The sequence below is a fragment of the Anguilla anguilla genome, chromosome 1 (genome assembly GCF_013347855.1).
Source record: "Anguilla anguilla isolate fAngAng1 chromosome 1, fAngAng1.pri, whole genome shotgun sequence".
Taxonomy (NCBI): Eukaryota; Metazoa; Chordata; class Actinopteri; order Anguilliformes; family Anguillidae; genus Anguilla; species Anguilla anguilla.
Window position 1 is genome coordinate 51341610 of NC_049201.1, and position 16471 is coordinate 51358080.

At 41.4% G+C, this 16471-nt stretch overlaps 1 long non-coding RNA gene across 1 annotated transcript in view; it reads right to left on the reverse strand.

Moving 5' to 3' along the window:
• Nucleotides 1-1669: 1669 nt before the first annotated feature.
• LOC118210926 overlaps nt 1670-16471 on the reverse strand; it is a 38124-nt gene continuing 23322 nt past the window's right edge. Inside the window, exon 3 of the long non-coding RNA XR_004761935.1 lies at nt 1670-1688. This is a non-coding gene — a long non-coding RNA (uncharacterized LOC118210926). The remainder of the gene's footprint in view (nt 1689-16471) is intronic.

Below are 16471 nucleotides of genomic sequence, written 5' to 3' on the forward strand. Positions count from 1 at the left end.
GTGCTCTGGCTTTGTCACCTTCAGAACAGGTGCAAAGCAAAGTCATTCGTCTTTCGCTCCTGTACATTTTCCTTGAATCATCCGACCCCAGGCAGTAAGCGGGAGACAAAGGACGTGCCCGTAGAGGTTGAGAGCCTGGTAGCTGAATAGGGGTGAGAGGGAGGGACTCCCTGGACGAACCCTCCTTCTGTGCTTAGAGATGTACCATCACGTCAAGAGACACGGCTCCCTGCACTTCCTGCTCAAAAGGCACAAAGGATTACAACGTGAGCACAAGTGGCACTGATGTGCATTTGGTCTGCTAAAACATTTTCTTAGGGTTAAAATACATATCAATATTTGCACTCATATTCAATTACATCGGTGCGAACATTTCTGTAAAATGGTGCCTTTTGTTTTCAGACATGGAACTTTGGGGCAATTAAACTGCTGCTCTTTTCAAAGAGCTGACATAGCTCTGAATGCAACAAGTAGTCACTTGGGGAGCAGGAAGGGCAGTAATGACCACCTTTTACCAGCAGTGCTTCTGCCAGGGACTGGGGTGAGCAAATGTTCTGTGCAGATTATTATCTTGCATTGGGATTATCAACATGCTAATCACCACAGTGCAACGGCTCCTCTAATTAAATGTGCTTTATGGCCCATGTATTGCACTCCATGAAAAGGTGCATGTTTTTAATTTTTTTTTGGCTCCTCTTGATTCTCAAGACACAACACGGGACCGGTTCATTGGAAATTCTGACAAACCTTTGTGGACCCACGCAAGAAGTTCATAATGCCATCTGAATCTAGAATTCAAATCTAAAAAAATATTTTGATTAATTTGAATACATACATGGAACCTATGTCTCTCAGAGGATCACAGTGAAACTGAAAACCAGAAAAGAAAAACACAATTTGCAATCACATATATCACAGAGACAGACACCAGCCTATGGAAAATGGCTTAGTTCTCACTGTAACTTTGCACTATGCTGTAAAACTAGTGACAACTTCAGGCTAAGTGACAATATTTTCAAAACTTACTTGTCATTGAAGTTTGAAAGATTTTTTTGAACAATAGCTAACAGTGTGCATGCAGATTTAATGCATACTAAACATTAATCAATATTTTTCCTTAACTATTATTCACAATTAAAGATTCAAAACTACCACTTAACAAGTTTAGGACAATTGAATGATTGAATTCAGGCTAAGTGCCTCGATTCTGAATTAGATGAAATTCCCCCACTAACAATACGTACTAGAATATGCAACATCCTTGCACTTTCAAGCAAGCATAAAACCCTAAGTGTCGTAAAATAGAAAGAAAACTATTGTTATCAATCTTTGTTTATTATTATTATTATTATTATTATTATTATTAATAATAATAATAATAATAATAATAATAAGAAGAAGAAGAAGAAGAAGAAGAAGAAGAAGAAGAAGAAGAAGAAGAAAATTTCCAGAAAAGATTAGTTTGTAGTGTCACAAAAAGCAAATATGAATTACTCAGTAATTAAAGTGATGATTTTATTATATTACATTATCCTGCGTACATGCCTGTCACCAGCATGGCTTGAGGGATGGAAGCGACTGTTTACGAAAGGATTCGGCTCATTTGTTCCCGAAGATGGCGCCTAATTAAAGTTAACTTGCCTTTACACAAAGGAGTGTCGTCCAGTCCCCTCAATCCAGTCTGTATTCTTTAAAAAAAAACAAAAAAAAAACAATAATCAGATCATTTACACCTCATTAACGTGTAATGTAATGTCTAGCCATTCATCAAAGTGATTTCTTATTATTTAGCATTGCAATATCATCTCCGCTAATGAAACTGTTCACACAACTGCCAAGAACGCCTTAATTGGTTGTGTCAAATCACAGAGCCGGCTGTCTCGTATCTGCATGCGTGAAGTTCTAATTTGCATGGTGAAGCATGGACCCGTGTTACACGCACATGCTCAGATGTGGGCGCAAACCTGAAGACCTGCTTGAAGTTAAGTTTTATTTGGGTGTAGTACCACCTGCTAATGCCACAGGAAGTGTGGATCTCATCCATCGGTAAAGTATATGTCGTTTAACATCCCGTTTTCATAAGAAAGGATAATCAGCGGTCTGAACCAAACGTGGGTAACCCTGGGAGTGACAAGCAGATAAGGATTATGAGAAAGCGTGTTTACAGAAGAATTCCCAGCACTTGGATTCCAGATGTTGCCAAAATGTAATTAACATAAGTGGCTCGACTGCTGCATACAAATGACTCCTATGATCACTGACCAATAGGCTAATCACGAAAGACTGATTTGCATAGTGCGCTTCTCTTTAAGCTCGCAGTGGTGACACTCTTAGTAAAGCAGATGAGAGTATCCATTATTTGTTAATCGTGTGTAATACCCTATTACATTTTCTCACTTTGGCCCATAGCAGTGTTATTTCTTCTTGTGTACACCTGCATGGGAGTTTACCATACTGTTAATCCACATTCCACGACAGGTATTATTATTATTATTATCATTATTATTATTATTATTCAGAAAAAACACTGTATTTGTATCACAAAAAAATAAAATATATCATTTCACACTACTAGAAGAATTGTACAGTGTAGCTTTGCTTTCTAACCACAATATATATTTGTTCATGTTCCATTTTTTGCATTATAACACATCAGACATTTGGCCATAACTGTCATTACCAAATAACAAGAAAGAATTGACTAAAGCAGAACCTTTCTATAGCAACCAGTTGAATAGCAGTTAGATTGAATGAGGCATATTAGAACTTCACTGGTAGTCCCAAAAATGTAGACTGGAAACACACCTCACTACGTCTAAACTAACACACATGCACAGACACACAAACACCGTTGCTGGACATACAATGAATGTTTTACTCGTGTGTGTGTGTGTGTGTGTGTGTAGGAAAGAAGGGCCATATCTGTTTCTTAATGTGAACTGCAATTCTTGAATGACAGCTGTAGACTGTTCTTGTGCCCCTATACAACATGCTTACCATGTGCTTACCAATCTACCAGCGAATCGCTGGTGATGCATACAGTACATTAGCTAATTGAGCGAATGTAAATGGTGGAAATAGAACCCTGCATATGCCACCAGCCCCACAGAAATGGGCGTCCACACTCCTGGCCTAAGTAAACAACCAAGAAAGGTTACATCTGCAAAGTACTGCAGTGGACTTGGGGACAAGCCCCCCTTTCTGCTTCCCGCTGGCTGTAGTGCTCATGTCTGCGGAAGTGTATTCCCCGTCAGGCGTTTCGGGGAACGGGGCGCTGTGGCGGATTCGATTAACTGGGGGGACATGGGTACCGGACTCATCTGGGTTTAGCTCTCACTGTGAAGCGCGGAGGTAATAAATAAATAAATGAATGAGTAAACTTTCTTCCAATATTCCGTTTCTTTTTTTTCTCTTTGTGTCACCAAGCATCTGGGAGCACTCATATTTCCCCAGAAAGCTGTTTGAATGCATCATAACCAGCCTCTCGTCCGACAGGAGGCCATGCTTGATTAGGGAGGAGAGAGCCATCCACCGCCGCGACGCTCTGGCTCTGCCAGCTTAGAGGGGCTTAGCCGGGCTATCTCCACCTCCCTCTCTTGGCAGAGTGGCCGTGGGGTAATTGTTGCCCCCGTCTATGAGGTGAGCGAACATAGCTTAGGCAAGGCGCTCCAAATTAAAATCTCCACAGCGTGTCTGAGAAGGCCGCCTTTGTGCCCACCGTGCCGTTTTGAGAGAGAGATTCATAATTCCCAGTCATTTGATCACCCACTGTACTGTATCTGAAAGTCGGCATTAAAAGTTCTCCTTTCCCCCCTCTCTCTCTCCCTCTCTCACGTTTGCACTTGCTCCCTATCACTCTTAAGACGAGAGAATTGATGGAATATACATCTGCTTGAACTACTTGAAATCTTTAAGACAGAAAATGAGTTCTTGGTCAAAAGACGAAAATCCTGTAATGATTTTCAGCTTATTTCATCGTTTCTCACCTTACTTTATCTTGAAGGAAATAGACATTCTGTAGGACCGCAGTATGGCTAAGAGGATGATATCCCCTGAGCACAGTCAAATTAACTGAAATCCATCCTTTCATATTTGTGTCCAGGAGGACTCCCATCTTGTAATATGATAACTGCATCGTCGATAGACCTGCATTATGGTAATCATAAGCACACAGGGCCTGAGGCATCTTCTGTTTACGAAGGCTTGACCTGCGGAAAGAGGAATCTCATTCTCTCACCACTCCTTCACCCTGGCTAACAGGGGAATTACAGATAATGCATTTTAGAATTATATAAATCTTCAGTACACTACAAGACGGCATTGCCCCCCCCCCCCCCATCCTTTCATGCCTAAATTAATTTTTCTGTTCTACAAGGTGTTCAAATCAAATGGCCTGTTCAGAGGTCTGACAGAAAGTTGTATAATTGCACATTGGCACAAGCATGTGGCACAATCTCTAGACTGACTTTCAGGCTGGGTTTTTCTCTCAGATCACCCTCAGGTTATGGTACACTTGGGTATGGTGCCTCAGCAGAAATGTGGTTGCAAAAACGTGGACATATCGAAAGCTTTGAAAATGAATGTGTAAGTAAAGCATAGAACAAATGTGCGCATCGGCTCAATTAACCAATTAACCAATACTGATATGTGTACACACACATTTTATCCCTGGATTCAGTCTGTGCAGCTGACTTTGTGCAGTTGATGGACAGTTAAATGTAAGCGCTTCTTATCAAACCCACAATGGCAACTTCAGTCTTCACAGGAATTATGTTGCCAAACTGTTTTCAAAAAGAAAATAAAAATAACACGCTCGTTATTTTTTATACATTAAGGCACAGCTAGGATAAATGTTGACTGAATCCAGGTAACGGACCTTGTTGTACATTTCAGCATGGAATTTTGATTCACTTCCCTTGCTATTACTGTTCATTGCTGAACAATTTTCAACAGTTTCCCCACCGCACAAATTTTTATTACAGCCGGGCATAAATAGCTGTATTCGCAGTGGCATAAAAATGAGTAGATAAAAGGCAGAATGAGAAGATAAGTTATATCTCACATATAAAAGCATGTTTTATAACCGGTTTAATGTGGGATCGTTGGGCACTCACACAGTGTTGGTCTGTCGGAGAGGGAAGCCAGTGGACCATGTAGATAAGTACTTTATTGTTTCTCCCACCCCCCTACCCCCCACCCCCACGGTATTTGACGTTTCTTGGCTGCGGAAGACGGGTGGGTGGTCGACGGAAGCAGCCTTCAAAGTCACCTGCCTCCTCATTTAGGGCAGGAATACGAGCAATCGCCCGAGCAGAGCCAAGCCTTGAGAAGGGGATGAACTTTTTCCTTTTTTTAAAATTTATGCCCCGCTTCCTTTATTTATCTTAATGAATTGAGCATGTATTTGGCTGGACAGCAAAGAAAATTTGAGGAGCTGCGTCGTTCACATCCTCAGCTATGGGGATTGGACGGAATGACCTGACTGCTGAGACGCTTGCTAAGCGACTATCGACCTTTAACCAGTGGTGTGGCAAAGAGGCGTCTTCATTTGGAGTGAGTGAGTGGCACGGATAGCCTGTGGCTCCAGAAGGAGCCATACAGTTGTCTTGGGTGATGTGCAGATGTGTCACGGCCTATGAAAGGCTGGGAGGTGTTGGAAGGCAAAGGAAGTAGCAAAGTGATTCCAAGCACTGAGAGGGCGGTGGAAATATCTGCTGACCAATCATTGTGGAGCCTCATTACCTATAAGAAAGATTAAATATTTGAACAGAAGGAAGATCCTATAAATCTAGAGTGTGGCTTTAAGGATGGCCCCTGAAGTTCACTAATTCTAATGTAGCTATTGGAAAACAGAAATTTCAAATTGATGTTTCCACATGTAATTTTCAAAAGACCCAATGCGTTACTTTTCAGGAGGCATACAATTTTACACCATTATGTATGCTGCATTCAGTCTACAATGTCAGTTACTTTATGGCCGATTGCAGGCTCAGTCTGACCACATTTTTTCGGTTTTTAACACTGAATAATGACATTAATTCAGCATGCTTATATTAAATGTAATAACTAATCTTCACATTTTTTGTGATTTCAATGAGCCAAAAGTTTCACATTTTGTTAAAACATGGACAGTAAAGTTAAGCTTGCCAAAGAATTGTTCAATGCCAAGTAAAAATAACACAGAACGTTTGGCTTCTGTGTTAATATCTAAGCTATACGGCATAAAGAAACTAAAATCTCAAAACATTTTCTGATTAAATTTTGTGCAAGTAGTACTGAGATTATGTACATAATTATTTTAGTGACATAAATCAAATGTCAGGTTTGTATTCATATGTACGTTAACACATATGTAAGCACAGATTCTTATGTTACAGTTCTTATAAGTTACAGTTGTTTTTAAGCAAGAAGAGTATGAAGTCTTTCAAATGAATGTGTGCATGAGCACACTTGATAGAACATACATGTGATGAGAAATATAATGATAATAATAATAATAATAATAACAACAACAACAACAACAACAACAACAATAATAATAATAATACATGCATACTTACATATATACATTTATACATACGTACATACATAAAGGAAGCCCGCTTTTTGTACATACTACCTCAATTAAAAAAGCACTTGGGTGGAAAATGTAACCCTGGGAAAATCTTTAAAAAGCCTAAGATTATGTGGGACATTCATTCCCAAAGTATTTTTGTACAATCCTGTGTTGTGCTCAAAACAAAACAAAAAAAAGGAAGGAGGGGGGGAGGGAGTTGGGGAGGGGTGGGGGGGAGGTGGGGGATAGGGGAATACTTCTCAGGCAGAGCACAAAGCAGGGCCCCAGCTATACATCTGTGAGTTTTGAAACAAAGGTTTGTTTGTGTATCTCAATCACTCTTGCTCATGAAAGCAGACACTTACTTGAAAAACTTTTTCAGGGAAACACTCTAAACCAACATCCTGGTGTACATTTGCAAAACGAAATACAGGCCTGATTGTGTGTGAAGTGGACGCGGCGCGCATACGAATATCCGCCCCTGAGACGGGCCGTTCTTCACATGGCTCAGTGACTAATGTACAATAAGTCAACAAAAGAGCGCTTCAATGCAGCCATTGGACGGCATCAAGGCCACTGTTATTTTATCTTTTTACAGTATTTAATTGGAAGTTCTTTTCTCTTTTTTTTTTCTTCTTCTCCTCCTCCTCTACCCCCCACCCCATGAAACATTAAACCCGGCTTCCAAATTACTCGGACCGAATCTAAGAAGAGATTGATAAGATTTTTTTTTCCTCCTCCCTTCCAATTTTTTTCTTTCTTTTCGAGAAAGAGAGAGAGAGAGAGAGAGAGAGAGAGAGAGAGAGCAAGTTTTTGCAGAGGGAGAATAATGTTACAAGTGTATGGCGTTTTTCGCTGAGGGGGAATGAAATTAGATGCTGAATGGAGTGGACGGGGAGAGGCTGGGAAAATGCGGAGTTGGCAGTGGTACCGGGTCACTGTTGAGCCCTCCCAGCCTTCCCTGCTGCACCAGGTGTCCGTAGCATTCAAACGATACTATTATTCATAGACTGAACCAGAGTATTAAAACTCCCCCAAAAAATCATTTGCAACTGAATAAAGATATAATCCTGGAAATATAAGTCTCCATTAAGGGTCTCCCATTAAGGGAACAAGAGACCCTTTGTTAGAGACTTTATGTATATTTATCAAGGTTTATAAAAAGGCGGAGGAGGGGGTGGGGGTGGAGGGGGGTGCTTTCCAACTGTTTACATGTTAATTGAAAACTTTACAGCCTCTGTCTTGGAACTATTTATACACAGAATGCTAATCACTTCTCTTTTTTAGTGGCAGTTATTTAGTACTTGACTGTAGACATGCTAATGCGCATAGAAGTCTGGAAATTGGGTTTTGATAACATGACCACATGATGCACTGGCGGATTGGTGGATATGAACCCCAATCCCAGCTGCTGTTTTCCACCCATGCTGCACTTTGTTTTGAAGAAACAAAAATCTGTGTGACTTTGTGTACGTCTACGCAAAATTATGTAAAAGAATTAAAGAAGAACCCATTTCCCGCAAGAGTCTGTGGAATTTTCACATCGGAGCACTTCAGAATTAGGAACACACAAATCCCAAGTGTTATGTGTTTCATTATGAGCAGACTCACTACATCATACAGCTCATATACACTACTTACAACTATTGTCATTCTTTAGTTCCTGGTCCTTTGATAACATATTAGCTTCAATTTTGAAAAATAAAATAAACTTTTATTTTAACTGTCTCTTATTTTAACTGTGCACACATGCACACATTTGACAACAGAAAGCTATGGCTTACAAAACTAAAAAAAGGAGTTGGTTTGGGATTTGATGCTGTTATCTCAGCCTTACTGTGCTCACCTGTCTTAACAGAACAAACAGGTGAAGCAGAACTGCATACTTGTCAAACTAAGAGCCTTTTCACTGATGGGATGATCTTTGAAAAATACAATCAAATAATAAAGGAGAAATGAATTAATCCCTGGCACTGGCAGCTTGCTCGGTGAGCTCGGCCAGAAATGGAGCAGGTGCTGGTTGTTTAGGAGCCGGGCATGGTGTTTGGATATTTTGTCCGAGGAACCGACGTCAAGTTTTAATCCATGGCCCTCGCAAAGCAGCACCCCTCCCCCTGCCCCCACCCCGTCTCCGTCTCTGTCACCGTTCCATAAATAAATAAATAATAAAAAAATAAATTACTTAATTAATTAATGAATCTGTGTAAACTGATCATCCCTTGGCCTTTCAGCAATTGTCTTTAACTTTGACTCATAATTCAATGCAAGTGAATGTTTGCATCCTCATAAACCCAGTTTGGTGAGTTCAATAATCTCCAAAATTATGTTTGCTTTTATATAAATTAGCACTGGCATTCATTTTCAATCACAGCTAATAATAATTTTGAATTGTGTTTGCCACCAAACACAGAAAATTATGAAATTATGTCAGCCTCCCACTCCCTACCCCCCTGTCCATCCCCCGCCATGGCAACTGGACTAATGGCTCATGGGAAAGAATGTGGCCAACAGAAAACGTGCAATATGTCTCTTTGTGTTTTCACTCTTGACACTTTTATACCCACATCTGTCTGATTCATGAGACAAGAGTTGACTGTGCACTGGCTGACGCATACTCCCGCTGGTCCCACCGGCGTAATGCAAAGCAGTATGGTGTTCTTCCATCATCTAAACAGGGTGACACCATGCCCCCCGTATCAATGGCTTCTACCAGACCCTCTGCTTTTTGGACTTTCTCAGTACTCACGCTTTGCAGTCTATTCTTGACTTTTGCTAATTTCTCTTTAATTCCATTAATTCCATTATGCTTTTTCAGTAATAGCTGTGGCAGCTGAACTGTTTGCAAAGTTTAAATAATTATACAAAACCCTTGTATTGGTGTCCACACACACACACACACACACACAGATACCGTACTTTGATTTCCCACAGCGCAGTCATTTATAATCAGGACTGTGGCTATGCTAAGATATCCCATGTCAAACAACCACAAAGTAGTTTAGCACTACAGGAGCAGTTGAACATTTCTATGTAAATGGCAATCATTATTCTTACAAAAAAGAATTTAATTGGAAAATTGGGCCTACGCACAGACACCCTCACACATAGAAAAGAAGACCTGTGAAGCACTTGAAATGTCTCATACTGTCTCACTGAAGTGCTTTTGGGCAATTAGACAGACACGAACCTGCTTTTGGTGTCTAATATTTCATTCTGATCTGCTGCTATTTAATAATCAGTCTTGTGTTTAGAGAGTCAACAGGATACAGTGGAAGGTCACCCCAAATGAATGCAGAACCAGTTATAATCCAACTCAAAAAAAAAAAAACATTAAAAAATAACATTGAGAGGGTAGACCTTGTGGTGAATTCAATATCCAGAGTGCTCAATGCTTTTTAGCTTTTCAAAGATGTTGCTTGAAAGAGGAGATGCATACAAACAGTACAGTAGGAACATTTTTTGATTAGACTTCAACAAACACGTGTGCTTTTGAACACAAATATATTTGTTTTGAATATATTCATTATGATATGCCCATGAAGGAAACTGCTATTCTTCTATATGACTAAATGAAGTCATATGCGATGTTACACTTTTGTTTTTAGGGGTGGCTTGGTGGGGGAGGGGTTTCTTCGTCAACACTATGGTGCAAATGAAACTATATGAAGAATATTTTAGAAACATATGTGAGAGTAAGAAGGTTGTGTGGGGACCGAACTATATACCCGAGGGACTAAAATCTAGTAAGGGCTCTATAGATTTAAAAAATAAAAACATCAGAAGCATTCAACGGGTCACAAGTGCCAAATATCCACAACCAGCAGAGACAACAGAAAACACCTCAAACATAATGCAACAGCACTTGTTGTTGCATAAATCAATCCTAAATCAATACAAAAAATATAGTAAATGCCATGACTTATTTTCTTGGTAAATGCCCTTATCTAAAGCAAATTATAATTACAATTTTTTGCGGAAGATCCATTAGTACAGATGGATATTTTCTGAAACAATTCAAGAGAAATACCCTACCAGAGGGTACACTGGTGGTGGGCCACCAGGGATTTGGACCCATAAGCTCTTTTGTCCTTTACACTACGCTACACCCTAATGTTCAGGCTATGCATAATTTGCAAGGGAGGAAAAAAAAGGCATATTCAATCTAAGCACAATGCGCTTGGCCCTTGACTTCAAGGAGTATGAACGTTGCTATTGTTGAAACAAATGGAAACCACTGTGTAAAAAAACAAGAAAATGTACCGCTCGCTTAAGCCGACACCAAAAGTGAAGGGAAAATGGCCTTGAATATGAATTTGAGTCTCAGAACGACTAATTTAAGCCGTCAGTAAGGATCCCAATGAACTCTGCTCATCTAATGATTGGCTGCAGCCGCACCTCACACGAGGCCTGGATGTGCGCTCACGTTACGGGCCTAATGGGGGTAATCAGCTGTGTGGAGAGATAGGCCACACCATCCCACAGAACTACCAACATACAGTATTCAAATTGACACGACCAAATCTTGAGAATTGGGCAGAATTTCACAAGCTGCCTGAGGTCATCGTTGGTCCTTGGAGGCAAATGAACCATCTGAGTGAATTGCTGCGGATCTTTTGTGGGGGCAGAAGCAAAGCTTCCCGAACAAATTAAAAACGCCTCTCTGAACTGAACTGTGATTTGCCAGTGCGCAGGTCCGAATATTCCTGCCACTGCTGTTCTGGTCTGTGTGCTATACTACATGTTGCAAATTTCTGCCAAGGCACTCTGATAGGAAAAGAGAGGAAAAAAAAGAAAGAAAAAAAAACTCAAAACTGAAACCAGAACTTAATAAATAATTAATGCGTTTGAATTTTAAATTTACACCTTAACATATTCTTTTCAAAGATCTCACATGGTGTGTCTCAAAAATATGAATGAGAATGTCCCAGAAATATCTCTACACACTAGATTTTCTCCAAAAGAAATAATTTTAAAAGTACAATTCAGAAATATTTAATATGCATGTTTAAAAGTTGTTACTAAACTGAATCAGAACTGAATAAAAACATCAGTTCACTTGAGCTGTAACTGATCTCTTCAAGGGAAGAAGGCCGGCATTGAGACTCTCCTGTACCATTAAAACACTCTGAATTGCAATGCTCTGGCTGTTTTGTCTAATTATGATGCTAATATCAGGACTAAACAAAGTAGCAATTTCAATGACTAATATGAGGAATATAATGCAACCACACACAAAAGAGGAAAGTAGGGGCCATTGTGTGGCAATGAAACTCTCCGCTGAAAAGGAATATAAGCTGATGTCTATAGTAAGGTTGCGCCTGGGTGCTCAAATGGTCACCTGAATTATGCATGGCCATTGTGTTCAAATATCATAAATTGAAGCCTGAATAGCCTTCGAATCATTTCCCAGTCCCAAATTACTATTTATATAGGGTCTGAGCTCCGGCAAGACAATTAGTCATATTCGTATGCTGAGATTAATTGAGAGTGTGATGCGGGAGGCAGAAAGAGAGAACAAAGAATGCTTTTTGTCAGTTCTTCCATCTGACAGAGATAATTAGATATATGAAATTGAAATTCCTCAGCGGGGGGCTCTGTTGACAAGGCCGTTTCCTTTCGCTTCCATTCTCTTCCTCTTTTGTGTCATCATTTGCGGTGATTTGTTATTCAGCATCGGCGGCTTTAAAAGCAGAGGCCTCTCTCTCGCGGGCGGAAACCGCGCGGTATCAGTCCAGGACACGCCGCTTCTCGTTATTGATTGCTCTACTTTTAATAACGCGGCTCATGAACAAACGGTCCCCAGTCGACGAAAGGCCCTTTTTAAAATTTTCAGTGGCTCATTTTTCAGTGCAAAAACATTTTTTTTTCTCGTGGTTGCGCCCGTTTTCCGAGAACGTTCATGTCGCGTGCGTGTGAACCCGCGAATCAGTGAACCTGTGCACGCCCGTTTCTGTCAAATTTCACGGGACGGTCTTTTCACGCGGGTTCCAGACTATTTGGTAACTTTCCCACTTCTAAAATGCAAAGGAGACTTGTCAGATGAGCACTTACACAAGTATAAGAACTTGTACGTTTTATGAGTAAAATGTATTCCTACTGGGTTATATGCCAGTTTCTATTGATATATTTTCCAAGTGAGTTATACATAATGTTTGGGAAGCTTTCAGCATTTGTCTCATTTTATAGTTACACTGTGACGTGTTCGGGTAACAGCTCAGGACACAAAGCCAGTCTTCAGAGGCCTGTGGTTTGAATGAAATTATGGGTTAAGTCACTCTCCGCCACAAAATGAGGAACACCGTTTGATAGCTTCCTCTGTGTTTGAGTAGGGCTTTCAGAGATTTTTCTTACAGCTGCCTGACAGTGTACTAGTTAGGGCTCCAAGAGGATATGACCTCATACCCATGTGATATGAGTGTAAGTGCATAATCTTTAGTTTTATGCCTGATAAAATATATATATATATATATATATATACATATAAGTATAATGACTTACTGATACACTGCCAATGATGGCAGTTTATGCAAATAGGATGTCTTTGGACATGTTTATCCATGTGACATTTTGTTTATATTTTCTGGCACTTTTTAGTGTTTTCTCTACCCCTCACCATTTCCTGTGTCCTCAATGTGCCCCCCCTCCCCCCAAACTGTGTTCTCTTTGATCCCACCAGCCCATATCATCTTACGAGGCCGGAATAAAGCAGGAGAAGGACAAACTGTGTGGTCAGTGTTCTCAGTACCCGCCCCCCCCCCCCCCCCCCCCCCCCCCCCCCTCTGCCAGCCATTACATCACCGGCTGCCCTTTAAGAGGATTTTCAGCAGGCTTGGCTCTCTTATTAAAATAGTAATTAATTTTTTTCCTCCCCGGGACAAAAAACCAGCTCCTTTACACTTGCACAACAGGGACGGGGGGGGGGAGAGAGAGAGGAGGTGGGGGGAAGTGAAGAGTTTGCTTCCCCTCAAAGCCGCGCACAGGATTAAAGAGCCCTGTGTTCTGTAGCACCCATTGGTTCTGCAGTGAGAAATGAAAGTTTTACGCATCTTAATGTTGGTCAGATGAGATAACCGGAGTGCGCAACACTCCGACCCCCGCTGAAGAGCCTGGTGTCGACCTGAGGTGTCCGTAAGTACCCCAGAGCGGGGGAACATCTGCTCCAGCTGCCTGTAATCATCTGTACCGCGGCGGTCATAAGGGTGGTTCCCTGTGGCCTTGATGTTAGAAAATTCAATTACTGAATCTTTTACCAGCCTTGTGTTTCCTGTTCCTGGGAACTGTTCCACCTTCACTTGTTTTCTAATTGATTCTAATTAATTCAAATGAAGGTTCACAACACAAACAACACAAAAAATACATAGTAAAATTCACTCTCACTGAGGTACAGGGACAAAATGAGACTCCACAAATGAGTCTCACCTATGATGTACAGTATATGAAACCTGAGTTTAAAATGCATTTCTCGTTGATATTCATGAGTTGATATTCATGGCCTTTGTCTGTGAGTACAGTGTGCGAATGGCCCGGTGCTCCGAGCCTGCTGCGGATCTGCTGTCTCGCCGCTTCCCCTCTCCACGTTTTCACTGAGCTGTCAGGGAAAGTAAACAGACCGTGGCAAAGTTCAATAAAGCTACCATAGCCGAGGCTAGTCCTTTGCACTGGATACTTCCTGCCTGTGACAGAGGGAGCCTGCTCATTTAGCCGCCGCACGGGCTTCGGGGCTTTCACGTCTCGAGATCGCACGCTGCTGTTGTCATTGTTCTCATCATGCGTCAACTCAAAATGGAGTAACGCAGTGCTCTGCAATGTTCAGATGTACTCATTTGTTTTTGAAGTCACTGTTGCGCTACCTGCAGATGAACAAGGAGCACTAGAGCTAAAGTGTGCAATCTACTCTGTGGCACTAGCCCATTGGTCAGTGACTGTTTTACACCCTACAGGCAACACAGCACTACAGAAGACTTAGGGCGATCGCAGGAGACGCGTATTTCTCACCGATGACAACTGGTATAGCCTGTGGGCGCCTGGTGTGTTATTCGGGAGAACTAATGCAGCGGTAAACTGAGGAACCCTGACAGGGCAAAAGCAGTTTGCGCCCCACCGTTTCTCTGTGATGTACATGGAAAATGACTAAATGTGCTCATTGCTGCTGCTCATTCGCAGTACAAATTTGGGGATGAAGATAAGTTTAATTCTATAGTAGATGTCGTTTTGTCGTTTTTTGCTGCATGTATTTATTTATTTCTTTGTGGATTTAGGTCACATGCCAGTGTTCTATGCCTGTATGTGTAGTAAATGGTCATTGCTAAAGCTAATTTATGCTAAAAAAAAGTATGAAGCAGCAATAATTGTGATAATAATAAATAATGCATGGTGACATGTCCTACCTCCGATTGCCACAATCTGTTTTTTGGTCAGTAATCTGGGAAAGGACACACTTGCTATGGTGGAGGAAGACCTGCTTATGAAAAAAAAGAAAGAGAAGATTACTCTTGGCTCTTTGAGAGAGAGAGAGAGAGAGAGCGAGGGAGGGAGAGAGCAGAAAACATGCAGATATGATATGGAACGGAAAGAGCTTTGTGTCTAATGCTTGCCACATTCCCCCTGAATAGAAGTCTAATTACCGAATGGCATTCGGTGCTAGTGTTCCCATGTCCCAAGCCCATGGGCCCTGCATCCGTAGCCAGCTGCTTCTCAAACATTTGCAGGTACGCTGGGCTAATGGTCCCACCACGAGGGAGGGAGCGAGATGAAAGAACAGGAAACTGCTCCCAGGCCCTCGAAAGGAAATATTTGTTGAGAGAGAAAGTGCGCGCGCGCGTGTGTGTGTGTGTGTGTGTATGAGAAAGAGAGAGAGAGAGAGCTCAAAAATGACAAAAAGTGCTAATGATATTATTAATGAATTTTGATGATATTATATTTTGTCGGGGCTTCACCATGAAGTGTGACCCGACAGATACTGGCAGATGTTAAGGCTGTCTGGACCAAAACATACATTAGTGTTTGTTGCATTTTTTCCAGTGTATTCTCGAAATGAAACTGTCATATTTACATGGAATAATTTGAGCTTTCTGTGAGGAAAGTGTGTGAATGAACACACTCAGATGATAATTGACAGCATATTCACAGGCGTCACAGCATGGCATAATAATCACGCAAGTGGAAAGCTTGTTTTTGTCCGGAGGATTCTGTGGCCTTCTAAGTCAGAGGGCTCGATTTGAATTAAAAAAAAAAGAAAAGGTCTGAAACTCCAAATAAATGGCATTTGTTTCCTGGTGTCAACCATGATGATAAAATGAAAGTGAATGGTGTGTCTGCATGGGACAGCGTTCTCACATCCCATCCAGGTTTGGGTTGGGGGGGAGGAGCAGAGGGGGGGCTGGGGCGGAGGCGTGGCCTCTTATGATGGCTCCAGCACCTCATCACAGACAGGAATTCCCACAAGCTGGGTAAACACTGGGACGTCTTCGGAAAAGGCCATTAGATAGCGCGTTGTGTGTAACCATTCTGCGGGAACATTCTCAGGCTCCTGGCTGTGGCTGTGCCTTTTGGGAAAATGCTTGGCCGTCGTCCCTTTGGGTGTACTGTACTGCACACAATTGTGCTGTCCTGTCATCGTGGAAGATAATGGGAACCTTGGACAGGATCGTCCATTCGTCGCGCTTTGCCCGGAGTGTTTCCTGAACACCTCATTGTTGCGCTCATGCAAATCCACTGGAACAGTCTGAATGTATTCCTTGATATTTTATTGGTCCGTTTTTCATGTACAAATCAGAGGAATGCTGTCAATTCACTAACAATGCCAAATACTCATTGGGAACCTGGAGTATATGTCTGGTGTTTGTGAGCAAGAGAGAAAAAGAGAGAAAGGGACATTTTATGATTTGCGGCATTACTTCAACTTGTTTTCATAGT